The sequence below is a fragment of the Trachypithecus francoisi genome, unplaced genomic scaffold, assembly GCF_009764315.1.
Source record: "Trachypithecus francoisi isolate TF-2019V2 unplaced genomic scaffold, Tfra_2.0 Lachesis_group2, whole genome shotgun sequence".
NCBI lineage: Eukaryota > Metazoa > Chordata > Mammalia > Primates > Cercopithecidae > Trachypithecus > Trachypithecus francoisi.
This window is the reverse complement of record NW_022681465.1, coordinates 38,073,115-38,094,343: the sequence shown is the minus strand read 5'-3', so window position 1 is coordinate 38,094,343 and position 21,229 is coordinate 38,073,115. Positions and strand designations below refer to the sequence as shown.

At 38.0% G+C, this 21,229-nt stretch overlaps 1 long non-coding RNA gene across 1 annotated transcript in view; it reads left to right on the top strand.

The window, feature by feature from the left end:
* The window catches only part of LOC117064425, a 77,086-nt gene extending 56,213 nt beyond the window's left edge, over window positions 1–20,873 (top strand). Inside the window, exon 3 of the long non-coding RNA XR_004429449.1 lies at window positions 19,531–20,873. This is a non-coding gene — a long non-coding RNA (uncharacterized LOC117064425). The remainder of the gene's footprint in view (window positions 1–19,530) is intronic.
* The last annotated feature ends 356 nt before the right edge of the window (window positions 20,874–21,229 follow it).

Genomic DNA, 21,229 nt, shown 5'->3' with positions numbered 1-21,229 from the left:
AAATGCTGTATTATAAATAGTTTAAAATATGCAAACATAGATAAAAATAGTATAATCCTTATATACAACTCACCTACATTCAACCATCACAATTTTTCCACGTTTTTAAAGTTTATTTTTTCTTCTCTATTTTTATGATTTTTTAGTTTCTCCATTTGGGCTAGAGTATTTTAAAGCACATACCCGATATCACGACATATCCATATATAATTCCGTATGTATCTCTAAAAAAATAAAACATTTTCTACCATAACCACTATGACATTATTAACATCTTGTAAAATTAAAGAAATTATTTGTTGATCTGCACCAAGATGGCCGAATAGGAACAGCTCCAGCCTCCAGTTCCCAGCGTGAGCCACACAGAAGACAGGTGATTTCTGCATTTCCAACTGAGGTACCAGGTTCATCTCACTGAGGTGTGTTGGACAGTGGGTGCAGGACAGTGGGTTCAGCCCAACGAGTGAGAGCCGAAGAAGAGCAAGGCATCGCCTCACCTGGGAAATGCAAGGGGGAAGGGAATTCCCTTTCCTAGACAAGGGAAAGCGTGACACACAACACCTGGAAAATCAGGTCACTATCACCCTAATACTGTGCTTTACCGAGGGTCTTAGCAAACGGCACACTAGGAGATTATATCCTGTGCCTGGCTTGGAGGGTCCCACACCCACAGAGTCTCCCTCATTGCTAGCACAGCAGTCTGAGATCTAACTGCAAGGCGGCAGCAAGGCTGGAGGAAGATCGCCTGCCATTGTTGAGGCTTAAGTAGGTAAACCAAGCGGCCGGGAAACTCGAACTAGGTGGAGCCCACCGCAGATCAAGGAGGCCTGCCTGCCTCTGTAGACTCCACCTCTAGGGACAGGGCATAGCCAAACAAAAGGCAGCAGAAACCTCTGCAGATGTAAATAGCCCTGTCTGACAGCTTTGAAAAGAGTAGTGGTTTTCCCAGCACAGAGTTTCAGATCTGAGAACAAACAGACTGTCTGCTCAAGTGGATCCCTGACCCCCGAGTAACCTAACAGGGAGACATCCCCCACTAGGGGCAGACTGACACCTCACACCTCACATGGCCGGGTACACTGCTGAGACAAAGCTTCCAGAGGAATGATCAGACAGCAACATTTGCTGTTCAGCAGTATTCAGTCTTCCACAGCCTCCGCTGCTGATACCTGGGCACACAGGGTCTGGAGTGGACCTTGAGCAAACTCCAACAGACCTGCAGCTGATGGTCCTGACTGTTAGAAGGAAAAATAACAAACAGAAAGGACATCCACACTAAAACTCCATCTGTATGTCACCATCATCAAAGACCAAAGGTAGATAAAACCACAAAGATGGGGAAAAAGCAGTACAGAAAAGCTGGAAATTCTAAAAATCAGAGCACCTGTCCCCCTCCAAAGGAACACAGCTCCTCACCAGCAATGGAACAAAACTGGATGTAGACAGACTTTGACGAATTGAGAGAAGACTTCAGACAATCAAACTTCTCCGAGCTAAAGGAGGAATTACGAACAGAGCTCAAAGAAACTAAAACCCTTGAAAAAAGATTTGATGAATGACTAACTACAATAATCAATGCAGAGAAGTCCTTAAGCAACCTGACAGAGATGAAAACCATGGCATGAGAACCACCTGACAAATGCACAAGCTTCAGTAACCAACTCGATCAACTAGAAGAAAGGGTATCAGTGATTGAGGATTAAATGAATGAAATGAAGCAAGAAGAGAAGTTTAGAGGAAACAGAGTAAAAAGAAATGAATAAAGCCTCCGAGAAATATAGGACTAGGTGAAAAGACCAAATCTACGTCTGATTGGTGTACCTGAAAGTGACGGGGAGAATGGAACCAAGGTGGAAAACACTCTGCAGGATATTATCCAGGAGAACTTCCACAACCTAGCAAGGCAGGCCAACATTCAACTTCAGGAAATACAGAGAATGCCACAAAGATACTCCTTGAGAAGAGTAACTCTAAGACACATAATTGTCAGATTCACCAAAGTTGAAATGAAGGAAAAAATCTTAAGGGCAGCCAGAGAGAAAGGTCGGGTTACCCACAAAGGGAAGCCCATCAGACTAACAGTAGATCTCTCAGCAGAAACTCTCCAAGCCAGAAGAGAATAGGGGCCAATATTCAACATTCTTAAAGAAAAGAATTTTCAACCCAGGATTTCATATCCAGCCAAACTAAGTTTCATAAGTGAAGGAGAAATAAAATCCTTCACAGACAAGGAAACGCTGAGAAATTTTTTCACAACCAGGCCTGCCCTACAAGAGATCCTGAAGGAAGCACTAAACATGGAACAACCAGTACCAGTCACTACAAAAACATGACAAAATGTAAAGATCATTGATGCTGGGAAGAAACTGCATCAACTAATGAGCAAAATAACCAGCTAACATCATCATGGCAGGATCAAGTTCATCCATAACAATATTAACCTTAAATGTAAATGGTCTAAATGCTCCAATTAAAAGACACAGGCTGGCAAATTGGATAAAGAGTCAAGACCCATCAATTTGCTGTATCCAGGGGACCCATCAGTGCAGAGACACACATAAGCTCAAAATAACGGGATGGAGGAAGATCCACCAAGCAAATGGAAAAAAAAAAAAAAGCAGGGGTTGCAATCCTAGTCTCTGATAAAACAGACTTTAAACCAACAAAGATCACAAGAGACAAAGAAGGCCATTACATTATGGTAAAGGGGTCAATTCAACAAGAAGAGTTAACTATCCTAAATATATATGCACCCAATACAGGAGCACCAAGATTCATAAAGCAAGTCCTTAGAGACTTCCAAAGAGACTTAGTCTCCCACACAATAATAATGGGAGACTTCAATACCCCACTGTCAACATTAGACAGATCAATGAGACAGAAAGTTAACAAGGATATCCAGGAATTGAACTCATCGCTGCACCAAGCAGACCTAATAGACATCTACAGAACTCTCCACTCCAAATCAACAGAACATACATTCTTCTCACCACCACATCGCACTTATTCCAAAATTGACCACATAGTTGGAAGTAAAGCACTCCTCAGCAAATGTAAAAGAACAGAAATCACAGCAAACTGTCTCTCAGACCACAGTGCAATCAAACTAGAAATCAGGATTAAGAAACTCAATCAAAACCGCCTCAACTACATGGAAACTGAACAACCTGCTCCTGAAAGACTCCTGGGTACATAACGAAATGAGGGCAGAAACAAAGATGTTCTTTGAAACCAATGAGAAAAAAGATACAACATACTAGAATCTTTGGGACACATTTAAAGCAATGCGTAGAGGGGAATTTATAGCACTAAATGCCCACAAGAGAAAGCAGGAAAGATCTAAAATTGACACCCTAATATCACAATTAAAACAACTAGAGAAGCAAGAGCAACCACATTCAAAAGCTAGCGGAAGGCAAGAAATAACTAAGATCAGAGCAGAACTGAAGGAGATAGAGACACAAAAAACCCTTCAAAAAATCAATGAATCCAGGAGCTGGTTTTTTGAAAAGATCAACAAAATTGATAGACCGCTAACAAGACTAATAAGAAAAGAGAGAAGAATCAAATAGATGCAATAAAAATTGATAAAGGGGATATCACCACTGACCCCACAGAAATGCAAACTACCAACAGAGAATACTATAAACACCTCTAAGCAAATAAACTAGAAAACCTAGAAGAAATGCATAAATTCCTGGACACATACACTCTCCCAAGACTAAACCAAGAAGAAGTTGAATCCCTGAATAGACCAGTAACAGGCTCTGAAATTGAGGCAATAATTAATAGCCTACCAACCAAAAAAAGTCCAGAAACAGACAGATTCACAGCCAAATTCTACCAGAGGTACAAAGAGGAGATGGTACCATTCCTTCTGAAACGATTCCAATCAATAGAAAAAGAGGGAATACTCCCTAACTCATTTTATGAAGTCAACATCATCCTGATACCAAAGCCTGGTAGAGACACAACAAAAAAAGAGAATTTTAGACCAATATCCCTGATGAGCATCGATGCAAAAATCCTCAATAAAATACTGGCAAACTGAATCCAGCAGCATATCAAAAAGCTTATCCACCATGATCAAGTGGGCTTCATCCCTGGGATGCAAGGCTGGTTCAACATACACAAATCAATAAACATAATCCAGCATATAAACAAAATCAAAGACCAAAACCACATGATTATCTCAATCGATGCAGAAAAGGCCTTTGACAAAATTCAACAGCCCTTCATGATAAAAACTCTCAATAAATTTGGTATTGAGGGAACATATCTCAAAATAATAAGAGCTCTTTATGACAAACCCACAGCCAATATCATACTGAATGGGCAAAAACTGGAAGTATTCCCCTTGAAAACTGGCACAAGACAGAGATGATGGCCTCTCTCACCACTCCTATTTAACATAGCGTTGGAAGTTCTGGCCAGGGCAATCAGGTAGGAGAAAGAAATAAAGGGTATTCAATTAGGAAAAGAAGAAGTCATATTTTCCCTGTTTGCAGATGACATGATTATATATTTACAAAACCGCATCATCTCAGCCCCAAATCTCCTTAAGCTGATAAGCAACTTCAGCAAAGTCTCAGGATACAAAATCAATGTGCAAAAGTCACTAGCATTCTTATACACCAATAACAGACAAACAGAGAGCCAAATCATGAGTGAACTCCCATTCACAATTACTTCAAAGAGAATAAAATACCTAGGAATCCAACTTACAAGGGATGTGAAGGACCTCTTCAAGGAGAACTACAAACCGCTGCTCAATGAAATAAGAGGACACAAACAAATGGAAGAACATTCCATGCTCATGGATAGGAAGAATCAATATCATGAAAATGGCCATACTACCCAAGGTAATTTATAGATTCAATGCCATCCCCATTAAGCTAACAATGACTTTCTTCACAGAATTGGAAAAAACTACTTTAAATTTCATATGGAACCATAAAATAGTCCGCATTGCCAAGACAATCCTAAGCCAAAGAACAAAGCTGGAGGCATCACGCTACCTGACTTCAAACTATACTGCAAGGTTATAGTAACCAAGACAGCATGGTACTGGTACGAAAACAGAGATACAGACCAATGGAACAGAACAAAACTCTCAGAAATAATACCACACATCTACAACCATCTGATCTTTGACAAACTGAGAAAAACAAGAAATGGGGAAAGGATTCCCTATTTAATAAATGGTGCTGGGAAAACTGGCTAGCCATAAGTAGAAAGCTGAAACTGGATCCCTTCCTTACACCTTATGCAAAAATTAATTCCAGATGGATTAGAGACTTAAATGTTAGACGTAAAACCATAAAAACCCTAGAAGAAAACCTAGGCAATACCATTCAAGACATAGGCATGGGCAAGGACTTCATGTCTAAAACACCAAAAGCAATGGCAACAAAAGTCAGAATTGACAAATGGGATCTAATTAAACTAAAGAGTTTCTGCACAACAAAAGAAACTACCGTGAGAGTGAATAGGCCACCTACAGAATGGGAGAAAATTTTTGCAATCTACTCATCTGACAAAGGGCTAATATCCAGAACCTACAAAGAACTCAAACAAATTTACAAGAAAAAAACAAACAACCCCATCAAAAAGTGGGCAAAGGATATGAACAGACACTTCTCAAAAGAAGACATTTATGCAGCCAACAGACACATGAAAAAATGCTCACCATCACTAGCCATCAGGGAAATGCAAATCAAAACCTCAATGAGATACAATCTCACACCAGTTAGAATGGTAATCATTAAAAAGTCAGGAAACAACAGGTGCTGGAGAGGATGTGGAGAAATAGGAACACTTTTACACTGTTGGTGGGACTATAAACTAGTTCAACCATTGTGGAAGATAGTGTGGCGATCCCACAAGGATCTAGAACTAGAAATACCATTTGACCCAGCCATCCCATTACTGGATATTTACCCAAAGGATTGCAAATCATACTGCTATAAAGACACATGCACACGTATGTTTATTGCAGCACTATTCACAATAGCAAAGACTTGGAACCAACCCAAATGTCCATCAGTGACAGACTGGATTAAGAAAATGTGAAACATATACATCATGGAATACTATGCAGTCATTAAAAAGGATGAGGTCATGTCCTTTTTAGGGACATGGATGCAGCTGGAAACCATCATTCTCAGCAAACTATCCCAAGAACGGAAAACCAAACACTGCATGTTCTCACTCATAGTTGGGAATTGAACAATGAGAACACTTGGACACAGGAAGGGGAACATCACACAACGGACATTTAGTCCCTGTTGTGGGGTAGGGGTGGAGAGAGGGATAGCATTAGGAGATATACCTAATGTAAATGACTAGTTAATGGGTGCAGCACATCAATGTGGCACATGTATACATATGTAACAAACCTGCACGTTGTGCACATGTACCCTAGAACTTAAAGTATAATAAAAAATAAACAAATAAATAAGAAATTATTTGTTGATATTATCTAATATTAGATAACATTAAAAATTTTCTCATTTTTTTCAGTCTGTCTTTTTGAATTGCTTTGTTTCAATCTGGGTCCTAAGCAGGTTTGAGTAAAAGTTTGGGCCATTGTTCATTCTGTGTTCTCTCATTCTTTCTCTGGTTGTCTTTCACAATAACTCTTGTTTGTACCTAAACCAAGGTAAAGGTGAGGCTGCAGAGCAGCAGTGTCCAATCTTTTGGCTTCCCTGGGCCACACTGGAAGAAGAATTGTGTTGGGCCACACATAAAATACACGAACATTAATGATAGCTGATGAGCTAAAAAAAGAAAGTCATACACAAAAAAATCTCATAATGTTATAAGAAAGTTTAGAAATGTGTGATGGTCTGCATTTAAAGCCATCCTGGGCTACGTGCAGGCCAAGGGATGTGGGATAGACAAGCTTGTTGTAAAATGAAGATCCACAAATTTCTGCTGTAGAGATTTCTAAGAGTTCCCCCATCATTTAGTCCCTTAAACTTGATTTTATATTATTCTCAGTATAATGAGATAGCCTATTACATTACAATCAATAAAAGTGTTTTTCTCCCCTTCATATAGTTCAAGCTGGTTTATAGTGGGCTATTCTCATCTGCTTACTTATACTTTAAGTGTCTGCCTTTAAACAATTTCTATTGGGGTTTAGGTTAAATTCCCTCACACAGCACCCCTTTTTTTTTCTAATTTAGGAAGGACTAACCTCTGTTACTTTTATGCAAGACCAAGTATTTTCTTATTTTCTATCTTTATTGGTCAAATTCTACTTCTTTACTCGATATTGTATGTGGATTTGCACATACAATGTCATAATGTAATTTGCATTACATTATAACACACAATTAAAATAAAATCGTAATGAAGGCTCATATTTAAATGCAAAACTTCATTGTTCTACCTTAATTTAGCCCCAGTTACTCCCTACAGATTAAACCAATTTCAACTGTTTAGATTTTTATGATGTGTAACCTCCATATTCTGAAGTAATATGCTTATATTGCTATTTTGGACTTATCAATTTTAGAGAGCGTATTTGCCTGCTCTAAAGTACACTCATAGGAGAAACAGAATTCCACTGACTAACATAATGACTTGTTTCTCAAATAATTTCTAGACTAAACAGAATCATGACAATTATGTACACCAAAGTTTTTTCTTCTATACCATTTTCATGTATAATAGAACAAGCAAAAACATCAACAACAGGGAGAACTTTCCACGTGTCTGGAGGTAGAGACGTGACTTACAGTGCTTTTGCTGAAAATGGGAAGAGAGTGACATTAATCCATCTTCACTTTCCTAAAAGATCATTTTTATAACACTATGGGCATGCATATGTAAGTCAGTTGGCTGATAACAAAAGGTTTATACTTGTGAACCAAATGAAACTGATTGGCTTAAAGGTGGAGAACATACCTGTGACCTTGTCTGTATTAGCCCTGATATGTAATAAATTAAGTTATATAGTCATAGATGGAGGAAGCATTCCCTTTCAAGAAGATAATATTAGGTTTCTGAACTATTCTGATGAAAAATTGGTCCGCACAGGGACATGTCTAATGTATAAAGAGCTGTATTTTATTTGGACTAATTTTATGTAAAACTGGAAATACTTACTCATAAAACCAACAGATATTAGAGTTGAGGTTAGAGTCCAGCATTGATGGAATCTAATCTTATTCTATAGTTGAGGAAAATTGAACTGAGAGAAGTTAAAAGACAGATATATTCAACTGTTCTCTAATTTTAGACATAATTGTCCATTGGGCGTACTTCTGACATGAGACTTCACTGAATTCATTGTTTACATATCAGGCTTCCTGCTGGACTGTAACCTAATGAAAGCAAGGGGCAACATCTAGAATCCTAAACATTTGGACAGTGCCTACCTACTACTTGTGTCTTCGGAATACCGAGCGCATAGTCTTACGTTATGAGTACATTTTTCTTAATACTCTATAATACCCTAACCCTAGTTCAAAAAGAAATTTCTAACAAAAAGTCAACAATGAACTCTCAGATACCAAAAGTGTCTCTGAGACAAATTAGGCTACATAAGACTTTTTTAAAGAACAATTTTGTTTTGTACTGTATAAGAGGGAGCTATTAGTGTAGAAATTGCATCAAAGAATTCTAGAGAAATATATTTAAATATTTGTTATTACTTTAAAGCTTTTCTTGCATTAATTAAATTTTAATAGCTATATGGCTGGCCTGGTTTAACAGTGTTAAATGTATTTTGTTCAAAATTTGTTTTCCAAAGTTTAAATTTCCAAAGATGTATTTATATTGTGTGAATGCACTCAGGCTTACATCCAAATTTTCTTCAGTCAGGATATTGGTATCCTAGACCTCTGTGACCTTTTTTTTTGTAGTTTTTCTTTTCTATTTGATACTTACATTGAGAAATACTTACAGTTGTAATTTGGCTAGGCGGTGCTTTTTTGACTGTTTTGTCTTTTTCAATTTTTGCTTACAGCCCAAGTCTGACTCATCCATGAGATCACGTGGTGATATAAATGGAGCAACCTGAAGGGTTAGTGACATTCAGGAGGTAAGAAGCAATAATTCACTCTATATTTTTTTTTCAACAGCCTGAAAAGATAGAAAGATTTTCCTTGATTCTTTCTTTTATTATTATTATTATACTTTAAGTTCTAGGGTACATGTGCACAACGTGCAGGTTTGTTACTTATGTATACATGTGCCATGTTGGTGTGCTGCACTCATTAACACATCATTTACATTAGGTATATCTCCTAATGTTATCCCTTCCCACTCCCACTGTTCCACAATAGGACCCAATGTGTGATGTTCCCCTTCCTGGGTCCAAGTGATCTCATTGTTCAATTCCCACATATGAGTGAGAACATGCAGTGTTTGGTTTTGTGTTCTTGCAATAGTTTGCTTAGAATGATGGTTTCCAGCTGCATCCATGTCCCTACAAAGGACACAGACTTATCCTTTTTTATGGCTGCATAGTATCTTTCTAACTCTCAATGCTGTGAAGACAAATCCCAAAATATTGACTAAAAATTTCTCTTTTTTAAAAAACCTCCTTAAGAGTTTTCTGCCTAAAACATGTGTTTGATGACCTGAAGTGAAAGCTAGCCAGCATTGTGGCTCTGTCCAAATTTATGGAGGAATTCTTCTAAGCCTGCCGTTGGAGGCTAGCTTAGACATCTACATGTAGTGAAGTTGATCCAAACCGAGCTCCTCTCATCAAAAATGTCACCTTATGTTCTCAAACTTCAAGAAGGAAAAAGTTAATGGCAGGCTTTAATTTACTCAGCATCCATAGCCATAGGGGGCTTTCTGTTGGAATCACATAAACTTGTTTTCTAAACTATAATCAGGTTTTGGTTTTTTTGTTTTGTTTTTTTTTTGTTTGTTTGTTTGTTTTTTGATGGAGTCTTGCTCTGTCATCCAGACTGGAGTGCAGTGGTGTGATCTCAGATCTGCAACCTCCACCTCCTGGGTTCAAGCAATCCTCCCACTTCAGCCTCCTGAGTAGATGGGACTACAGGCATGTGCCACCATGCCTGGCTAATTTTTGTATTTGTAGTAAAGACAGGATTTTGCCATGCTGGCCAGGCTGATCTCAAACTCCTGACCTCAGATGACCCACCTGCCTCGACTTCCCAAAGTGCTGGGATTACAGGCGTGAGCCACCGTGCCTGACCTATAGTCAGGCTTTTTAAAGAGTTGAAAGGACTATCTCAAAGAATTAAATAAAATAATGTGATTAGGAAAGATACAATATAAAAGTAAAAGAGAGGTGATCCTGGTGTTTGTCCTGCCACACCACCGACAGTTCTAAAACATTACCTACTTCGGAGCTCAGTTTCTTCCTTCTGAAACTGAGTTCTTTAATAGATGATCTTCAGGTTACCTTCAAACATTTAAATTCTATGATTTAATGATAAAATAATTTATGCATACCAATCTACTAGAGAAGAGAGTAAATGAAGTTCCAAACAGAATGATCACTATATTATCTATTTTGATAAATTAAGAGACAGCTTCTATGCCTAAACATTCAATCATAAAAACATTAAGAGAGTAATCTTTAATACAGCAATTTGGCCTCCTGCTACTTACTTAGTCTCACATTTTGTATATTTTAATGAAAGATAATCACTCAGAATTATAAATTCAGAACACTTAAGTTGATATTTTAGTGAGAATAAACTTTTTTTTTTTTTGCTTGGAAAATAGAAATCAAGCCTGGGCAACAAAGTGAGACCCTGTCTCTACAAAAATTAAAAACAATTAGCTGGGTGTGACAGTGTGCACCTATAGTGCCAGCTACTCCAGAGACTGAGGCAGGAGGGTCAGTTGAGCCCAGAAATTCAAGACTGCAGTGAGCTATGATTGTGCCACTCCCGCATGGGTGACAGAGTATAGATGTAAATCCAAAATAGCAATACAAGCATATTAGTTCTGAATATGGAGATTAAACACTATAAAAGTCTACACCCATGCTCTGAGAAACCCTTCTCAAAAAGAAAGAAAGAAGAGAAACAAAGAAAGAAAAAGGAAGGAATGAAGGGAAGGAAGGAAGGAAGGAAGGAAGGAAGGAAGGAAGGAAGGAAGAAAGGAAGGAAGGAAGGATACTAATCTTTATTTAAAAAATATATATGGATGTGGTGTTTTTAGTTGAGGAAATCTATTTAGTGGAGTCTCTAGGCTCTAGTTTCTGTGCTTAAGACAATGCAATGAACTGTATTTTTGGTTGTGTTCATCAGCGCTCTTTAATTTCTTTTATTGTTATAAAAACTACTAAAAGCTGAGAATCTTTTGAGAAAACAATCATTAAAGAGACTTCAACTGTGTCCAGTGATTTCCATCCCACATACTCCTTTGCTTTGGCTTCAGTGAATGCAGGAATTGAGACGATCATTACTGAAAATGTGCCTCACTACTGACACTTAGCATGTCTACACATTCTTTTTTTTTTTTTTTTTTTTTTGAGACGGAGTCTGGCTCTGTCTCCCAGGCTGGAGTGCAGTGGCCGGATCTGAGCTCACTGCAAGCTCCGCCTCTCCGGTTTACACCATTCTCCTGCCTCAGCCTCCGGAGTAGCTGAGACTACAGGCGCCCGCCACCTCGCCCGGCTAGTTTTTTTTTTTTTGTATTTTTAGTAGAGACAGGGTTTCACCGTGTTAGCCAGGATGGTCTCGATCTCCTGACCTCGTGATCCGCCCGTCTCGGCCTCCCAAAGTGCTGGGATTACAGGCTTGAGCCACCGCGCCCGGCCTACACATTCTTTACCTTCCCCACTCCAGCACTACCTCTGTTAGCGTCTGCGGAATCTAATATAAATATCAATGCAGGACTTACAGTTAATTGCTTTCAAGAAAACAAAATTCACCATTTTGTCATTTTATGGTATGCATTAAAGGGGTGGGGTATGAATGGCAAAATCATTGACAACAGTTTCACTGGCTAGAGCATCTAGATTTCTCTTCAAATTTGCAGAAAGTTTACTTTTTTCTCATCCAATCCACCTCATCTTCAGCCAGCTTATCAAATTGCCAAGCAATTTTTGGAATAGATGTTTTGTTTTAAAAAATTAGTTTACTGTTTGCCATTGATCCAAGATAACTCCACTTTATGCTTCTTGAATATAGAAGAGATATAAGTTCTACAGAATCCCTTAATTCTATCATGTGGAGAATATGAATTAAATACATACTATGTTTAATAATTTTAAAAGACTTTGGGACAATGTCACATATTTAAAGAGAAAAAGGTTTTGAGATTTTGGGGGTGTGTACTTTATTTTGAACTAACTGCTTTTCTACTAACATATCATTTCATTTAATGCTTTAGAAAATCTTGTGAGAAAGGCTTAATGTCCCTCCATTCACACATGAGGCTGAGAGGCTTAGAGAGGTTAACAATCCCGTCATGGTCACACCCCTTCCAGAAAAGGAAGGAACCAGGATACAAACCTGGCTATGGCTCCAAAGTTCATGTTTGCGTTTATTCTGTTCTGCTCTCTTCAAGGAACTTATGAGCTAGTGGAAGAAGTGAACATGCAAATATCCTGACTGCGATATTGATCAAAAGCCCATCTGAAGAGTACAAACTAAATATTGTTAAAGTCGGTTTTATAAAACACAACAATTCCATGAAAGTTAAATCAAAGTTCAGTTTAAACCACCGATGTTTTGTATACATTTCATAAATGCTGAGGTTGATATGAGATCTTATCTGCATTCAAATAATGTCTGATTTCAATTTTTGTTATCAAAATAGCCTCATTCTTCTTACTAATTGTTTTCTAATTAGGAATTGGGTTAAATTTAGACATACCAATAAAATTATATGAACATATAACTACAATTTTTCATATTTGTTGGCAATAATTATTTTAAAAATACTACTCCAATGTAATAAATTTTTACTCTGCATATATCTTCTGCATATATGTATATATTTCTTAAGATGATTTTTAAACAAGTATTCATTTTTTAACATGAATATTCCATTTAGTTGTAATCAGTCTACATGTAACTTTATATACTGCTTTTTTGCATATAACATTACATAATATTCTTAGTTTACAAAAATTTAAACTGAAAAGACTGAATTATGTTTCTAAAAGAGAATAATAAATGTGGTACTGTCATATAACACATTTTTAGAATTTTTGAGTTGTTTAGGTAGATTTCTTTTTGCCTTCAAATATATTTTAATATTGAAAATGATAAATAAAAGCAGACTATAATCTCACCTACCAGATAAACTCTGGTGATTTTAAGTTGAAGTGTGAACTTTTACTGATTGGAGAATTCAAAAACTTAGGAAAGGTATAAAATTATGAAAAGAAAATCTTCATCACCTTCTTAGTACTTGTCTGCAAAGTTAACTAGGATTAATTTGCTGTTTATTCTTCCAAATAAAAATAGGCACATACCACGATGTGTAATATGTGTCCTTCTATTGACACAAAAGAGATCATGCACATGTCTTATACATCTATTCTTAATGACACTTTGGGGACTCTTTTCATATCTTATAAATGGTTCTGTGTCCCGACCCGCAGGACAGTCGAACGGGCCCTGGAAGGGGGAGTGGGAATGGAGGAGACAAGAAAACACGAGAAATGGAGACAAGACAAATAGCCTGATCAAGTCTCGTTTATTGAATGCAGGGTCATGCCTTATATAGGCTGGCAGAGGAAGAGGTTGGGCCAGGGCGGTGACGGGGGGCCGGGTCTTCTCAAATTACAATTGCGCATGCGCCGTGGGTTTGTAATTTTCCCGGGCGCGGGATCGCGCTTGCGCCGTAGGCTGCATATCTTCCTGGGCGGGAAAAATGTTTGCGCGGGCGCGGGAAAAGTTAGCGCGCGCGGGAAAGGCTTAGGCGCGCGCGGGAAGGGTTTAGGCGCGCGCGGGAAGGGTTTGGGCGCGCGCGGGAAAAGCTTTAGGCGCGCGCGGGAAAGGTTTGTTTTTTTTTTTTTTTTTTTTTTTTTTTTTTTGAGACGGAGTCTCGCGCTGTCACCCAGGCTGGAGTGCTGTGGCCGGATCTCACTGCAAGCTCCGCCTCCCGGGTTCACGCCATTCTCCTGCCTCAGCCTCCCGAGTAGCTGGGACTACAGGCGCCGCCACCTCGCCCGGCTAGTTTTTTGTAGTTTTTAGTAGAGACGGGGTTTCACCGTGTTAGTCAGGATGGTCTCGATCTCCTGACCTCGTGATCCGCCCGTCTCGGCCTCCCAAAGTGCTAGGATTACAGGCTTGAGCCACCGCGCCCGGCCTGGGAAAGGTTTGTAATGAGGAACCCGGAAATGTGCCATTTTGTCTCCGCTTTGCGGAGATCAAGCAACAGAGATTGGCTAATTCCGGGCCTCATGGGTCCGGACAGTTCTATCACATTTTTTGAAAGCTTCAGTCTGCATAATTTTCCATTACATAAAAGTCTCAACTTATTTAAACAAAGCATTTCATCTCATTTGTTTGCTATAATAATACTGGATTTATATTGTGCAATGAGAAAGCCGCAATCTTTTCTTATCTCATTTTTGTTTTTCTATCAAATCTATGTGGTAAGTTTTCAGAAGTTTAGTTCTTAGGTAAAGGAGTGTTATCATTTAAAATGTTTATGAACATGGCTAATATTTTTGTACATATGTTGTATAAAATTTGTCTCCCAAAGTGGACAGCATTAGCTAACTTTACAGAGTGGTCACTGCTAAACACTTACAACTTATTATACTTGCCATTTGACATTTATTAAGTCATTTAATCCTCACGCTGCATTAGACACTATATCACTACCCATATTTATTTTATTTTTATTTTTATTTTTTAAATTTGTATTTATTTATCTATTGTGTGAGACAGAGTCTCATTCTGTTGCCCAGGTTGGGGGATTCTCCTGCCTCAGCCTCCCAAGTAGCTAGGATTACAGTCATGTGCCACCACACCAGGCTAATTTCTTTGTATTTTTAGTAGAGACGGGGTTTCATCATGTTGCCCAGGCTGGTCTTGAACTCCTGACCTCAGGTGATCCTCCCGTCTCGGCCTTCCAAAGTGGTGGGATTACAGACGTGGGCCACCACGCCCAGTTCTATATTTTAAACAGAAGGATCTGAAACACAGTAGAGTGGCTAAATCACTTAGCCAAAGTCATGTGGCTGATAAATAATGAAGCTACACTATGAACACAAACAGTTCAGCTGTATGGTGTTAACCACCCCAACATATTGCTTAACGGTGCAGGAAAGAGTAGATACTATCAACATTTGGATTTTGACTAATACGGCAAATGAAAACAATAGGTCAATTTGAGTTAGGTCTTTTTTAATAGGTAAAGTAATATTTATATTTTGTTCATTACACAAATTCCTTTTTTGTTAACTAGTTTTTCACACTTTTGCATAGTTTTATATGGAATTATTCAAGTTTGTCAGTAATTTTTACAAAATCAATAGAAAAAATGAAGTGAAACTTTGTGATACATGATATACTTTCCAGAGAGAGAACTTCTATGTCTTTTTACATTTTAATTTATTGATTTTTAGCTTCTGGATTTGATATTCTTTTTGACATTTTTATTTTATTTGAATTGTTTTTGTATATCATTAGCAACATTTAAGAATTTTTTTAAAAATTTAAAAATGATTGTTATCGTGTATTATAAGAATCCAGATGATTAAAAAAAAAGTCTTTCATAATTAAATGAAAAGGTTGTTTTTAAAATAGTCCTTCAAAACTGATAAGATGTTTATAAACTGACAGTAGCTGAGAAGAGGAAGATAGGTAGTTGGGAAAGGTAATATATACATGGGAAAATGGCACAGGTATCTGCCCCAAGCTAACTGGATGAATAGGAAGAAACTGAAAACTGAATGAATGAGTACAGCTACTCTATGTGCAGTGTCACTGAACATACAGACTGAGGCCTTTCTCTTCCCACTTTACTTGATCTCATTTGTCTAAAAGCACAGTAACCTTGAGACTGGAAAATGTAGAAATACCAGCAGTTTTAACTCAAGTCACCTTCTTCCTAAATAAGTATCAAAAAATAGAGGACATAATTCAACATAAGATAAAAATTCTTCTGTGAAAATGGCAATAGCCTGATAAGGAGAATTTACTTTTATATCTATACTGGTTTATAGGTAAAGAGGCAACATTAGTAAAAACATTTTGAATTTTCGCCCACTCTGACATGTGATTTCAATATCTATGATTCGTTTCTAGCAAGCTGCCTTCCATCTCAAATCTGAAAAAATAAATAAATAAAAATTTGGAGCCATTATTTGTTTGATTAACTTGTATGAGCCCAGCTGTTAGAACATTGAGAATGAATTTAGATAAGGGAATAAAATCAGCCTCATCTGTCCGGTCCTATTGTGTTGTGTTACCAATTATATTTTATAGAAAAAATCAGATAGAGAAAATGTTTGGCAGTAATAAAGCAGCTGACAACAGGAAAACAAGCATAGTTAGAGTTTAAGAACATCTTGGTTTTCTAGCCCTTATTCGTTAATTCTACCTTGTTTCCTTTTTGTTGTTGTTCTCTTTCTCTGTCTCTTGATTGTTATTAATTTTCCTTTCTCTCCACCACTTAAACAAACTATCAATCAAAAATTTTGTTTTTATATTTAAGAGATGAAGGCAATTACTAATTATTATGAGAATTATACTTTTTCCATTTTCAACTTTGTCTGGGAATAGACCCAGGTCCTAAGTTTCGCTGAACAGCTCAACTCTCTAAAAGGGAAAAGTGGTACTTAATAAAAGTTTAAGCACATAACATCAAAAATAGAGAAGATTCTGTTATATCCACGAACAAATGCATTTATTGGGACAAAGGCAGGTGTGCATAGATCTAAGCTACTCTCCAATCCTGTGTGAATTGAGGGGCCTTACTGAGGTGTTGACACTGGCCCTGGGGAGTTCCTAATCTGAGTGCAGAGCCAGTTGCAAATGTGTTTTCAGTCAAATATAATTACTGAAGAACACAAACATAACGTTTGCCATCCAAGACCTTTGCAACTTGAAACCCCAGATTAACTTGCACTGAAGGCCTTTTGAGTGAAAAGATTTTTCAGGAAAGATGGTGTAGCTAACCAGATAGAGGAATCTGACTCCAGATCTAGTGGGCGGTCCCTCTTATTCACAGGCACTAGCCACAGCAATTACGTTTTCCTCACTGATATGACAGAGGTGAGCCAAGACATAGAGGAGGGTATTATCTCTATCTTCACTGTAATATCAGTGCTGTGTTCAATATTCAGGGACAAAGGATTAGCTTCGTTTTCAGTGAGAGAGTTATACAATAATGAGCTAAATCTGTGTTTAATAAGGTTTTGTTCTTTTGTGTTCACTGTAATGTGGAAGTAATTTCAGTCTGTCTGCACAGAGGTCCCGACTGACTTCCATCACAGTATCGGCAGAGCTCCAGCTACACAGTGGAACATATCATCTCTGGTTGCACATGGCTGGCAGCCTCTGAAGACTGGGTTTAAACTGATGGGGCAGGTCTTTCCCATGCCTGATACAAGTGGCCTTTATTATATTAATAGCTTACCAATCTCCATTGTATTGAACTCTTTCCAGAAATTCTCCAAGGTTTGTACCCTACTTCATGACGGTAATACATTACGCACAGAAAACATGTTCATATTATTAGAACAATTCGTATGTTTATATATGTACACACAAAAGTTAAACTAGGAGCAAGTATATATTGAAATATATGTGTATGTGTATGTATGCACTCATATAGTGGCAGTAAGATGCTGGACAAAGATGAAGATCTTGGTGGATCCTAATGTTGAATTTTGTAGAATTTTTAAAATATGGGAATTACTAAAAGGATCATCTTTAATAATTTAAAAGTTTCATTAAAATTGTATTGCACATTCTGTGCTCTGCCCAGGTCAACTATAGGTTCTATGACATTGGTCAAGTCACTTAAACTCTCTGAGCCTTCCTTTATGCTGGGTAAAATAAAAAAAATTGAGCTAGCTAATCTCCAAGCTGCCCACCAGGTCCAAAGGACTGTGGTCATGACCAAAGGGATCCATAATGAACTTCCCCGACAGAGAGGTTCCCAAGTTAGTAACAGAACTATAATGCTATAGAAAGTTCTGTTTAACACTGTAGAACCCCAAGAGTGAAACTGAATCAAATAAAAATTCTCACTTACTTGAGAGCTCCTAATCTGTCAACATTTGTCTGGTTTCACAGATGCTTTCTTTTTCTCTGATACAAAACTATTTATATTCAAGATACATGGCATAAAAATTGATTCTAAATATATCTTTATAAAGCCTCAATAGCTTAAGTTGTTTCAATTACCTTTTTCTGCGTAACAAAGTACTCCCCCCCCCAAGTCTGAGGGTCAGAAACATGGAGCATAGCTCACCTCTGCCTCATAGAGTCAAGTGAGGTCAGTTGGGGTGAGTCATACAGTTGTGGATTGACTAAAATGTTTACTTGGGGCCTGTTATGGACTGAATGTTTGTGTCTCTTCAAAATTTATATGTTGAAATCATATTTCTATTGTGATGGAATTTGGAGGCAGGGCCCTTGGGAGGTAATTAGTATGAACTGAGAAGTTGGCCCTCACTGGATACTGAATCTGTCAGCAGTTTGGTCTTGGACTTCTCAGTCTCCAGAATTGTGAGAAATTAATGTTTGTTTTATAATCCACCCAGTGTAAGGTCTTTCATTATAGTAGCCTGAACTGACAAAGGCAGGGCCATATGTGTGACGTCAGTTTGTGCTGTTGGCTACAATCTGTCACTCCCCTGACCTTGGATAATGACTGTGATGGCAGGAAGAACCACAAAGATTTCTCTCACATATGTGGCAAGTCAGGCTTGTCCAGGTGCCCTTCTGTCACCCTGTGAAGCTAGGGTGGGCTTCCCACCACATGGCAGTCTCAGGGGAATTGGATTTCTTACATGGTGACTGCCATTCAAGAAGGAAGAAGTGGAAGCCTCCAGTCCTCCAAAAGACTGGGCTGGAAATGGCATAAGGTCACTTCCATCATATTTTATTTGCTCAGCCAGATTTGGCAAGTACACAAGCGATCTCCATCTCTGGGTGGTAGGGATGGTCAAGAATTTGCAACCATCTTTAACCTGCCACAGTAACCACTCTTGGTTTGGTTACTTTCCTGGAGGCAGAAGAATTGTTTAGATTTTGTTGTCTATGTGGATACCTTCTCCATTTTAGTTACTGGCAAGTTTAAATGACCAGATTTTTTTCCAAAGGAATATTCAACCAGGATGAGGGTATAACTAATATTCAGAAATTTAACACAGGCCTCACTTGTAAAATGCCTTCAGCAGTTCAATATAGGCAGCAGGGGGTAAAGTGCTTTTTGCATTGGAAACACATACTTTGACTTTCAGATGGAGACAATCTCACTTGAAAAAACTATAGAGCCTCACTGACGATGGATAAATAATTCTGTAAAAAGCCAGTATATGAGTGTGCTAGGGCTGCCATAAAAAAGGTGTCACAGACTCGGTGGCTTAACTAACAGATATGTATTTTCTCACAGTTCTGGAGGCTAACAATCCAAGATCAAGATGTCGGCAGGATTGGTTCCTGAGGGCCTTGAGGAAGAATCTGTTCCATAACTTTCCCTTTGGCTTGCCAATGGCCGTATTCTCTGTCTTCTCATGTCTTCTCTGTGTATTTGTTTCCAAATTAATTCTTCTTATAAGGACAGTAGTACTATTGGAAAAGGGATCACCCTAATAACCTCATTTTAACTTGATTACCTCTTTAAAGACCTTATCTCCAAATACCATCGCATCCTGAACTATTCAAGAATAATGTGTCAATATATGAATTTTGTGAGGGGCAGGGAGACAGAACAAGACCAACCCACAACACCCAGATACATAGCACAGTCTTTTTCTTCTAAGCCCCCTGTGACCGTGCCCACTATTTCATCCTCCAATTAGCAATATTTGAAAAAGTACGAGGAAAAGAAAAGTTGGAGGCGGAAGAAAGAGAGAAATAAGAAAGACGACATAGATTATGTGCCCTAGATGTTGGCCTTACAAAATGGGAGCAAATCTTAACCAATCATTGTAGCAAAACCTTTTGTTTATGAAGAAAGTTCCTTTTGTTTCTTTTCAGTCCACTCTATCTGCTAATTAAAATCAGTAATATGACATGCCGTGCTATCTTTCCTACCTGATCCACTTACATTGTATGGTCAGGTTTGGTTTATTTCATTTTCTGGGCTTATTTGCCAGTTAATCATTTGTTTTTATATTACAAAGTGGCTCATCTCTGCCTCATTGCACACTGAAAGTAATGCCTGACAAGCGATTGTCCAACGCTCACCAAACCGTGCTTGTGCGGGTTGGCAAAGGATGCTCTCAGCATAGACAAGCTGACTTACATACAGCCAGCCTGCCTTTGCCATCTCACTGTCAGATCTGCTCATAGGTCCTGCCACAGGGAAAAGAATCAGAATGATATATAGAATTAGAGGATAATGGAACTGGAATAATGTTGAGCATCTTAATTAGAGATTTGGGCAGGATATAATCATACACGTGAGTTGAATATGTACTTAGGAGAATATTAGAATCTTTGAAAAATAAGGAAGCATTAGTAATTCTGTAGCTAGCAAAATGCACTGTTTTATGGAATGTAAAACAAACAGCACCAAAGAAAACAGTTTTATAAAATGACCGTTCCAAGGTTTACTCATTTCTTCATATAAAAGAGAAAGTGCTTCCAATTTACTGTGAAGATCTATGGTATTATTTACTTATGTAAAAGAAAACATTTTTCATTAATTATTTTGCCCATCTGCTGAGTCCTCCTGTATTTCATATTGTACCAAGGTCTATCAATAAATTGATAAGCTCAGTGCAAACAGAATAAATGTGCTTTTAAGACATTGTGCAGCACTTCATTTATTTAAATGAAGCTATTGCTCTAACATCAGTGGGAAATTCAATTTGATTTCTTTCCTTACTGAAAATGGATGTTCACTACTGACATTCACACTTTATACTTTAAGTCATTGATGATAAACAATACATAGCTGCTAAAAAGATGCCTGAGATAAAGGATGGAGTGTGAAACTAGCTGGTTAAAGTGAAGATTGAGCCCAAGACTCATAACCTCAGCTTTGTAGAACTGCCTTTCAATTGGACTTTGGTCTAAGATGCTTCAATATAGCTCTGAGTGGCATTACTTTCTAATCCATGAAATAATTTGCAATCAATATAACT